The sequence below is a fragment of the Mustela nigripes genome, chromosome 8 (assembly GCF_022355385.1).
Source record: "Mustela nigripes isolate SB6536 chromosome 8, MUSNIG.SB6536, whole genome shotgun sequence".
In the NCBI taxonomy this organism is placed as follows: domain Eukaryota; kingdom Metazoa; phylum Chordata; class Mammalia; order Carnivora; family Mustelidae; genus Mustela; species Mustela nigripes.
The window spans coordinates 12,861,777-12,872,948 of record NC_081564.1 but is presented as its reverse complement, the minus strand read 5'-3'; the positions used below and the strand labels follow the sequence as shown (position 1 = coordinate 12,872,948).

The 11,172-nt window shown below is 47.1% G+C and overlaps 1 long non-coding RNA gene across 1 annotated transcript; it reads right to left on the bottom strand.

Annotated features, from left to right (window-relative positions):
* Positions 1-2,889: 2,889 nt before the first annotated feature.
* Positions 2,890-11,172, bottom strand: LOC132023819 (uncharacterized). The gene is made up of 2 exons (XR_009406057.1): positions 10,760-11,172; positions 2,890-3,118 (listed from the first exon to the last, which is right to left on the bottom strand). It is a non-coding gene; the product is annotated as an uncharacterized LOC132023819 (long non-coding RNA).

Sequence of the window (11,172 nt, the reverse complement as noted above, 5' to 3'; positions counted from 1 at the left end):
TGAGCCGAAGGCAGCGGCTTAACCCACTGAGCCACCCAGGCGCCTCCAGCAGAGATTTTTAAGTGGCTGTTGATTCCATTACCGATGGGAGATGGATCAGAGAAATGCCCAGTGCCGGACTGTAGCCAGAACCACGGCTGCTTATCCCATTCAGGTGCTGCCCACCCTGCTTCTGGCCCGGCCTCCCGTATGGCGGCTGCTCGAGTCTCGCATGGGAGGTGGGAAGGAGCCTTTTTCTTTTTCCTTATCTTTTGTAGCTCACGTAGCCTTTTTCTGTTTTTTGCTATAAAGCTCACAAAGGCATGTGAGCGTAAAAAAAAAAATTAAGTGGCTTGAGAAAAGGAATGAAAGTCAAAGTCTTCTAACTCCTCGCTCCCAGGTGTAACTACCGGTAACCATTTCTTGCACAGCTTTCCTGAAATTTTGTGATTTTTATATAAATATAAAATGGTTCAGCATTCAGAAGGGCTTTTCTCTCTCCCACTGCTGCCCCCAGCCTCTCTGTGATGTTACAAAGTCACCATTTCCTTGTGTTTGGGAGGAGATCATTGATGCACGTGCAGACGGATACTGGGGCATGTTATTTCTCTTCTCCCTGAAGAATGAAAGCATGCTATCTGCTCTGTTCTACTTCTAGCTCTTTTACTTCGTGATTATACTTTTAAAAAGCCCAGTATTTAGATAGTGCAGGTAACACAAATTCTTCTACATGCTTTCTGGGCATTGTTCCATTGGTCGTTATAACAGGGCATTGTCACAGTCTCGATTCTCTGGGGAGGAAACTGAGGCACAAAGAGGTTGAGTAACGTACCCAAGGTCATTCAGTAAGTGCGTTATCCCTGACCTTGGGCTGGATCTGGAATAAGGCAGGAGAGGAGATGCCACTGGTAGTCAGGGCTAGTCTGATGACGTTCTGGGTATCGCTTGGTTTTGTTTGTTTGTTGTTTGGTTTGCGTTCACCAGAGATCTTTCCAGATCAGCACATACAGACTTTCTTCTCTTATGCAGCCGGAGCGTATACTTGGTAGTGTCTTACCTCCTACAAATGCTCCTGCAGGTGAAGCCTCCTTGTGTGTACACTGTGGAGTGCTTGGGCAAACGTCTCTGTAGAATGAATGACCAGAAGTCCCCAGGTATGCATCCTTTAACATTTAACTAGATAGCACTAGACTGGCCTCCTAGATCGCTGTGCCGCTTTGGCCTTCCCAGGAATGCTTGAAAGTGCTCACTGACCCACGTCCTCACCCATCCTGGGCATCACCAACCTGTCTAATCTTTGCCAATCTGACTGCTGAGAAACTGGCTCATTTTAATTCACATGCATTAGAAGCGCATTTTTTCCCCATGTGTTTACTGGCCACTTACATTTCTTTTATGAACTGGTTTTCATGTCCTTTGTACATTTTGTGTTTTGGCTTTGTCTTTTTTATAGAGATATATAAGCTCTTTGAATACTGAAGAAATGTGTTACCAATATTTTTCAGGTTTATTGTTTGCATTTGTAATTTTTTTCACCATATAGGAGATTTTAATTTCTATGTAGTTAGATATATTAATCTTTTCTTTATGGCTTTGGGTTTTGTGTTTGCCTTTTCCTCTCCATGATTATATATATTTTTAATGACCAATTTTTTTTTCTCCCCATCCTTTTTATGGCTCTAATTTTTTAACTTGAGCATTAATCCGTCTAGAATTTATTTTCGTGTGAGGAATGATAGAGGGGTCCAGCTTAATTTTTTGGATTTGAAGGGAACCTGTTTAGACTTCAGGCTTCATGAGCCTGGGGCAGACACTTAGCAGGAACCTGGGCACTAGTTTGGAGAGCTCTCAAAGGGACGGCTAGTGCTGCAGCTGCCTAGGGCCTTGGCTACCAGGGGCTACCAGGACTCAGAGGCACCAGGCTGGGGCACCGGGAGACACGGAAGTGAGCCTAGCACAGAGACTCTATCACCAGAGGGAGAGAGGCATATCTGACTTGTCTCCATATTGCAGTGCTTCTCCTGGGCCCCAGGATGTTTGCTAACCAGCCTGTTGTACAGAATGAACCATTTCCCACCCAACCATGCTGCTGCTTGGGTACATGGGACTCTGGGACCTTGGGCTCATTCCTTCACCTTTCTGAGCCACACTATCCCCATCTGTGGTCACGATAGTTGCTTCCATGAGCTGTTTCAAGAGGTTTCTAGAAAAATGGAAATGTGGTTGTGATTGAACTTGACAAACCCCAAAGAGCTCTGCAGGTGGAAAGCTGAAACTATCAGCCACCTCTTTGCTACTATTACTGTGTCTTAGTTCTGTCCAGCCTGTAATGCATTTAAATTGTAAAAATTACAGCTGATCTCCTCATGGGACAAAGGTTTTTTTTTTCTTTATTCATTTGTAATGAGAAAAGAAAGCTTCCTAAACGCTTTTTTCTGAGTATGTTCTTGTATCCCCTCAAATGTTCACTGTTATCCCTGAATCTTGGACACTTAGAAAAATAAAGATAGCCTTGGAATGGAAAGGTCTCTTGACAGGTAGCATTAGGTACCTACATAAAACAGACTGGGGAATTTGCTTCAAGTTCATTTGAAATAAAGTCTTGGGCACTCAGGCTTTCGTTGATCCTGGGTGAGATTTGGGTTTCTTTCCTGCCTCAGTTTCTCCCACTAGGTTAAAAAAGAGACCTTACACCAAAGACAAATCAATCTAGAGTGACGTGTAGGCTAGTGATTGAGAGGATGGGTTCCAGAATCTGACCACCTGACTTCAAACCCCGGCCCCACCATTTACTGGGTGACTTTGGGCAACTTATATCCCTTGCTTGTCACTCCATGAGGTAGTTGAAAACCCAAGGACCTAAGTACCCGAGTACCTAGCAGCTTGGAACAGAGCCAGGTACACAGCAAGTGCTTAATAAAGTACCTGTTACCATCTTCAAAGATTTCATTGGAATTGACAGCCTGTCACATACCAAGGTGTCTTTGGTCAGTGGTCCCATAGTAGGTGCTGAAGGGGATCAGGAGGCGGTGGCTGTTAAAGACATTATGGGGATGGTCCTCAAAGAACACGGAGAGCCACTCTGAGAGGAGAGAGGCCGCAAACACACGTGTAAGACGAGGGCTGCAAACACCAACATCTGTAGGGAGAGGAGAGACAGACACTGTTTAGGAGAGATGCACAACATGTCTGTGAATAGTAGGTATATGGTTGTGCATGTTTAAATCATACAGGAATAATTTCTTCTCCACAAAGTAATGCTTTCTCTATTTGTCCTGAAACTTGCTTGGCTAGATTTTCTCACGTTTGGTGGAGCCCTGGCTACAGAGAACTCGTTCTCTATTGTTGGAAAAACACCAGACATGAACGATAACTGACCGCTGAGCCTCAGAACAAGGGGGATGAGAGGGAGTAGTGGGGTCTTGGCAACTGGGGGAGGGTAGCCCCATCTCAAAGGGCAGCTACTCATGGGGCTGGAGCTCCTACACCTTCAAGAGAAGGCAGAAATCAAGATTTTTTTTTTTTAAAGATTTTATTTATTAATCTGACAGAGAGAAATCACAAGTAGACAGAGAGGCAGCCAGAGAGAGAGAGAGAGAGGGGGAGAGGGAAGCAGGCTCTCTGCCGAGCAGAGAGCCCGATGCGGGACTCGATCCCAGGACTCTGAGATCATGACCTGAGCCGAAGGCAGCGGCTTAACCCACTGAGCCACCCAGGCGCCCCAGAAATCAAGATTTTTATCTTGTGTGATTTTTCAAAAGTTATTATTATTACTTTAACATTTTTATCTTTTTTAAAAAATGCTGTCTAAGATATTGTGAAGATAATATGCTGGCCCATCACGGCGTGCCTGTGGGAATGGATTTGACCTCTAGGTCCCAGGTTCGCAGCCTCTGCATGTGGCCTGTCCATGAGAGTGCATATGTGCAAATTAACACACACTGCAGAGCTATCACATGAGAAAGACTGCCTAACTCAGCAGTTTCATTTTTCCAAATTTTTCAAATATTGTGTCTTCGCGAAGTCCCCTGTTCCAACCCATCTGCTACCATGATCCCTCCACACAAAATTGCCTTTTCGGAAAAGATAAGACTAAAAGTAAAGTAGGTTTTCATATACTCTTAAGTCCCAAGAAAGATACACAGGATTTGAAGTCATGGGCGCATCGCAATTTGGATGTTACCTGGTTGCGCACACTCATGTTCCCACCAACACTTTTCACAGAAGCCCAAACAAATGTCCGCGCGTGATGAATGGATCAGCAGAACATGGCATGTCCCTACAACAGCATATCCAGCAACGTGAATGATGTGGCTCTGAGCGGTGCTGCGACATGGATGGACCTTGAAAACATTGTGCTAAGTGAGAGCAGCCAGCCCCAGAAGACCACATTGTGTGGTTCTGTTTACATGAAGTACATTTAGAAGCAGCAGAGCCAGAGAGACAGAAAGAAGATTAGCGGTTTCCAGGGGATGGAGGGAAAGGGAACTTGGGTTTAACTGCTGCTGGTATGGGGTTGCTTCTAAGGGAGACAAAAATGTTCTAAAATTAGATTGTGGTGATGGTTGCACAACCCCGTGCACAACTGGGAGCGACAGTTCGAAACGCTGTTTAAAGAAGATTATATGATCCATTCTTTTGGTGACCTTTGCCACGTACAGGGACAGTATCAGTCAGTGTCATCCTTGGATACAAAGGACAGCGCGGATAATTATGACCTATGAAAAGCATTGGCAGTGGGTTACCATAGGCTAATAAAACTGCGGTTCAGATATTGGGTCTCTGGACCGTTATTATGTTATTTACTTATATTGTGTTCCAAATCCATATCAAGCATTCTAAACAGGTTAATTTTAGGTCTGTGAGGACAGGGGAATTTTAAGAATGCCGGTGCCTCTTCCCATAATCTGCCCAGTTCCTGTGAGGGGAAGTGAGGGCCGCTGTGCCACCAGGCCCGAGTCACATGTGAACCCAGAGGATCTTGGCCCGCAGCCACCGGTCCATCCTGTTTGCTACCAGTTGGGGTGTGTGTGTGTGTGTGTGTGTGTGGTTTTCTTTTTGGCTCTCCACCAGGCCTCGCCTTCACCCTCTTCACCCTCTAACCCCATCCCTCCCAGAGCACTGCGACCCCGCTGTGAGGGTGAACTGAAAGCCCCCGCCATCTCTGGGAGCGAGACTGAAGGAGGGCAGCCAGGAAGCAAGACAAGCCCCACTCTGACAACAGCCTCCTCTGCTTCCTCTTAGTGGCCTCCCGTTGTCCTCTCGCTCGTGGGCTCTGTGTGTTTTCCCTCGTGGGGGGTGTCCTGTGGAGAGAGGCACCGCTCCGCATCCCTCTCGGCCAGCTTCTCTCCCCGGATCATAGAGTCAAAACCATCGTCTCCCTCCCCCGCCCCCCAGCCCCTTGCCCAGGACTTCAGACCACACTTGGCCGATTCCCCGAGTTCATATGTTTCTGTTCCCCCTCCTCTTCTCTGAGCCCTGAGGTCAGCACCCCCTCCTCCGGCTTACTGCCTGCTCCGTTGTTTCTCTCCGGACTGTCACTTAGCATGCTTCCTGCCTGAATAGGACAAGACCTTCTAATGAAAGTCCCACTTCACTCCGGGGGCCCTTGACCATTAATGGCCTCTGGAAGCAGATATTGTCTGACTTCCGGGAGTCTGAAGTGCTTGACCCGCACATAATTACAAAATGACCTATCAGACAAGGAAATGTTTGTTTACGCTCCGTCTCTGCCGCCCCTCCCACGCTGCTCCCCAAGGGGAGAAGTTTGGCACTGTCGCTTCCCCCATGTCCACTGTGAGTCTTTCTTCTTGCTTCCCATCCTGTCCCCTCCCCTCAGACCTGCAAGCCAGCTGGGTGGTTAAAAGCAGCAGATCGAGTTGATGTTCCTGCTTAGAACGTGGCTGAGCCATGCAGGTAGACTGCCTCCGCCCAGCCCTACCTGCAGCAACTGAGCATGCGTGACAAGCCAGGTGCTATACGACGATGCCGGCTAGAGACCTGTCAGATGTGGTCCTTGTATCATGGAGCTTGTATTTTAGAGGACATGTACTCAGTGGCAGCTGTGACAAGTGCTTTGATGGAAGAGTTCAGGGCACGAGGAAAGCATTTGATGCGGAGACCTGGCCAGTGCTGCTGGGAGGTTGAAAGGGCTGGGGGCCAATTATTCATGCCTTGGTGGACCCTTTTCTCATTCCAAAAATTATCTTTTACAACTGCATTAGAGGAAATCCAGGTTAGAATCATCATTATATGGTCATTATTATAGTCCCTTTGTGTTTCTGTTTTTTTTTTTTTTTAAAGATTTTCTATTTATTTACTTGATAGAGATCACAAGTAGACAGAGCAGCAGGCAGAGAGAGAGGGAGGAACAGGCTCCCCGCTGAGCAGAGAGTTTGATGCGGGGCTCGATCCCAGGACTCTGAGATCATGACCCAAGCTGAAGGCAGAGACTTTAACCCACTGAGCCACCCAGGCGCCCCTGTTCTTCTGATTTTTAAAGAAATTGAACACTTTTTTTTTTCTCATGGCTCCTAAGGGTGTCGTGGACCCCAATACACAGCATCTGCTGCATATCATGGAGACACTGGCCTTGGAAAAGGCATCCCTGAGGAGGAGACAACTGAGTTGGGATCTGAAAAATAAACAGGAGTTAGTTCAGTGAATTAGGTGTGAAATGAAGTTTAGACAGTAAACATAGCATATGCAAAGGCCCTGTGGTAGAAGGAAGAAATACTTAGAGAGCATCAGTGAGATATAGTTCAGAGAACAGGGACAAGCATGGATAAAGTGAAGCTAGAGAGAAAGCAGCACCATATGGGCCACAAAGCATCATAATGTTTACCCCAGAGCAGTGAGAAATCATTGGTAAGTTTCAAATAGGGGTGTTGAATGACTCCTGAGGATATCAGTAGGAACAGAGTTGCGTTCTATAGGACTGGGTTTCAGAGCTGCCTGGAAGAAGCCTCCCAATGCTTGCAAGTCAAAGGACACACTCTCCAGCCAGTCTGCTGTTCCCATCCCCCACACAAATGCAAATAATAGTCACACAGCCCAGAATGCTCAAAGGGAACATTTGGCCTCCGTCTGCAATCCCAAGACCCACAGATTCTGGGAAGAAGCTAATAAAACATTGGCCTTGAATTTCACCCCTGACTCCACCCTCTTTCCTCTACAAGTGTACGTACCCCCGAGCTACGTTCATGGTTCACATCATTGTTGGCTGCTGTTTAATTTGAGGGGTGAGGAAGTGATGGAGGGGGGGCAGAAGACTATTTTAGGGAGCCTCAGTTCCTAAAGCATGCTGAGGAATTCATTCATCCTTCCGAATGCCTGCAGTCACACCTGACTCCTGGGGCAGATTCTTTCTTTTGGCACAGCGGAACTTGGCAGTGGCCACAGCATCTTCTAATTTGTTGTCCCGTGTGGCTTGTTTAACCCAACCCCACCCTACTTCCTGTTTTGTTTGATTTCCTTCCTCTCTTATGCCGGGATTATTCCGCTTATTGTGGGAAAAAAAGGTGCAGTGTTTCAATCCGTCACCCAGCGGTTAGGTCCCCAATGTAGCGCATATTGTGACAATGGGCATAGGAGGAGATGGCCGGTCTTAGCTGTCCCCTTCCTGCACTCCATACACTTGGGTCTGGTGCCATTTTCATTTTCTGACAAAATCCATTAGCCTCGTTGGGAGACAGTTGATAATTAATGGGTCAACTAGGTACAGACTCCTGCAGGCTCTGGATCATGTCTCGTGTTCATTTGCTCTGTATCCCCACAACACCCAGAATAAAACAGCATTGTAGGGTCATGTATTGGTTGATTGGACAAATCCAGTATTTCATAGGTGAAATATATCTTGGATCCCACCCTCCCTCTCCTGCCCCAGGTCCTCCTCCTCTAGTTCTTGGGCCTTTGTAGTAATTTCTCATCTCACCTCCCCACCCATGTCCTAGACTTTGCAAACATTTGAGCCCATAGCTTTCACTTTTTTGACTCAAGTCAGTTTGGTGGGGCTTCTACCATTCAGATTTTCCTGGCCTACGTGAGGTTGAAGGTGCAGTCCATTCTCACTCATCTTCATATCATCAGTGTCTTTAATAAGGCCTGGCTCTTCCTATGTATTTAACAGTGTGTGTTGAATGAATGAATGAGTAAATGAATTGAAAAGGGAGAACCTCCCTAACTCTGCCAGTCTCCACCTCTCCCTAATCCCCGCCAGGATGAATTCTGAATTCAGAATTTTTCTAGCTTGTCATTTACCAGCAGTTACTGCACAATCTTCCTCAAAGGAGGGATCCAGAAGGGTTGTAACATTAAATGAGTCTGAGGAATGCAGCATACCCTTTCCATGTTTTGAGAGTGACCATGTACTTTGGCATTTAAAAGACATCCCGTGTTTAGAAACCTCTTTAGTTCTCTTTAATATGGAATTTCCCAAAGTCATTTATTTGGCCATGGAACCCTTGTTTCTCAGGGGATCTTCCAGAGCTAGTCTTCCAGGCCTTGTAGGCTTAATATGTATGCCTTGTATCCTTATTTATAAAATATAATAACTCAGTGCCTGGTGCCTCAGTAGAATTCTCCTGGCCCCTGACGGTCTGTTTAGATCATCTCTAAGAACAAATGATCAGTCCACAAAAACACACATCAGTAGTACAGACACACACAGAAGAGGATATCTCTTTGAAGTCCTAACTTCAGTTTCTTTGGATATATACCCAGAAGTAGGATTGCTGGATTGTTTGATAGTTCTATTTTTAATTTGGTGAGGAATCCCCACACTGGCTTTTCATTTTCATAATGGCTGCACCATTTTATGTTTCCACCAACAGTGAGCGAGGGTTCTGCCTTCTCTGTGTTCTTGTCAACACCTGTTCTTTTCTGTTCTTCTGATCATGGCCATCGTAATGGGTGTGAGATGACACCTCGTTGTAGTTTTGATTTGTGTTTCTCTTATGATTAGTGATGTTGGGCATCTTTTGATATGCTTGTTCATCTGTGTGTCTTCTTTGGAGAATTGTCTGTTCAAGTCTTTGCCCTTTTTGAAATCTGGTTATTTGGGTTATGTTGTTGTTGAGTTGTAGAAGTTCCTTGTATATTCTGAATATTAACCCCTTATCAGATACATGATTTGCAAATATTTTCTTTTGTTCTGTAGGTTGGCTTTTCTCTTTCTCAATTGTTTCCCTTGATTCGCAGAAGTTTTTAAGTTTGATATAGTCTCATTTGCCTATTTTTGCTTTTGTTTCTTGTGCTTTTGGTGTTGTATCCATGAATTCACTGCCAAATCCAATGCCTGAAAGATTTTCCCTGTGTTTTCTTCTAGAAGTTTTAGAGAATTTGGGCTTACATTTAGGTCTTTAATCCATGTTAGGTTAATTTTTGTATATGGTGTGAGGTAAGGTTCAGCTTCATTCTTTTGCATGTAGCTGTCCAGTTTTCCCAGCACCACTTGTTGAAGAGACTGTCCTTACCCTATTCTATAGGTAATTCCTGATTTTTTATACCAAAGCTGAAATGCACAAGGATAGCAGTGGTAGTAGTGAAAGAGGGAATTTATCAGTATTATCTGGGCCCTAGCGATGTCTTTCAATTAACTCTCCTCCTCAGATCTGGTTTGTCTAGGAGTAGAAAACCTGGGGACTGGCCAGGTGAATGTTGGAAAAGCTCCTAGTTGATCCAATACGTGCTCCTCGTAGTCTGGTTAAAAAACTAGAACCAATGGAGAAAAGAAATCATCAAATTGGTTAGAATGGTCACTCTGCAACATAGAGACACCTTGCCCGCGGGTGTCCTCTTTGCAAATATCGGACTCTGTTCTTGCTGGGCTTCCTCAAAGCAGGGCACACCGGCGAGCCATGGGAGGCTTGCAGATCAGGCTTCCCAGATCCTGATGAGGAGGGGTCGGCAGCCCCATATCTGGGCAGGTGGGGAAGCATCCCGAACATCTGTCTGCAGTCTGCACACCCATCTGAATGGCCATCTCAGGAGAGAGGGAGGAGGCGCAGCTGGAGGGAGGTGGGGAAGGAAGGACAGACGGCTCCTCTGCGTGGAAGACCGCAAGCACAGATGTTTGCAGCAGCAGACGGCAGACTGCAGCAGAGCCGTCCACAGCACCCCTGGCCAGCAGGGGGAAAGGAGAGGGAGGCTGGACAGGGTCTTCTGGAGCCGCGGTCTTGAACAGCAGCGGCTGGCTCTGTGTACGCGGTGTGTACCTCTGCTCCTCCTCTCCCAAGTATTGATCCAACAGCAAGAGTATATAGGCCTCTTGGAGAGCCAGGTCTAGCTGCAGGCTTACGAGAGCTCTTCAACAGTTCTTGCCTCGGGGTTATGCTGCCGTGTTTCTCAATACCCACTCAGCCCGTGCCTGCCAAGCTTTCACATTGGCCACTAAGTGGAGAAGGAAGCAGCCCAGGGCATACCGCATTTCCTCTTGGAAAAGACTGCTCCGCAGGCCGCTTAGCCCTTCAGAACCGCCAACAAAGGATCCTTCAGATCAGGTGGACGGAGAGAGAGGGCCAGAGCAGGCTGGGTGCAACAGGCATTACTCCCTGGCAGGCAGAACAGTGGTGACTCGAGTGAGGGCTGGAGGGGTGTGAGGCGAGTGGGGTCGGGGAGAGCCCGGGGATGGCAGATACCACCACCACCCTCGTGTGCTCACGGCTGAGCACCCCTTTCCGCATGAGCTCTGCTGTACTCCAGAATCATTCTCAACCCGGCTCTCTGGGAGGCGACCACCAGCTCGTTGGGGTGGACCGTGGAGAGGGACAGGGAGAGTTACCTTGTAGAGTAGCAGTCCTGGTGCTGCCTCAGTGGTCTCTGTGTCTCTGGAGGAGTCCCATCGCCCTTGGGATCTTAGTTGTCACAGCTGGAAAAACAGAAAAGCCACTCCACACCGGGCTGAACCTTAAAGAGATGGGTTGAGAAGCCACAGGGGGAGCCCAGGGGCTGGAGCCGAAGTCTAATGTTCACTGCTCCCGAGTTCTTTTCAAGCCTTTGTGTGGAGCCTGGGAAATGTGGGGAGTCGTCTACACTACACTGAGAGGGAAGGTGCAGGGTGGGTGGGTGGGCATGTGCCCAATGGCACGGGTGACCAGGAAATCACAGCAGTGACAATAAAAGCCAACCCCTGATCTGAGCACTCTATAGCGTAAGTGCTTCAGCCCTCCCCACCACCCTATGATGTAACCACTG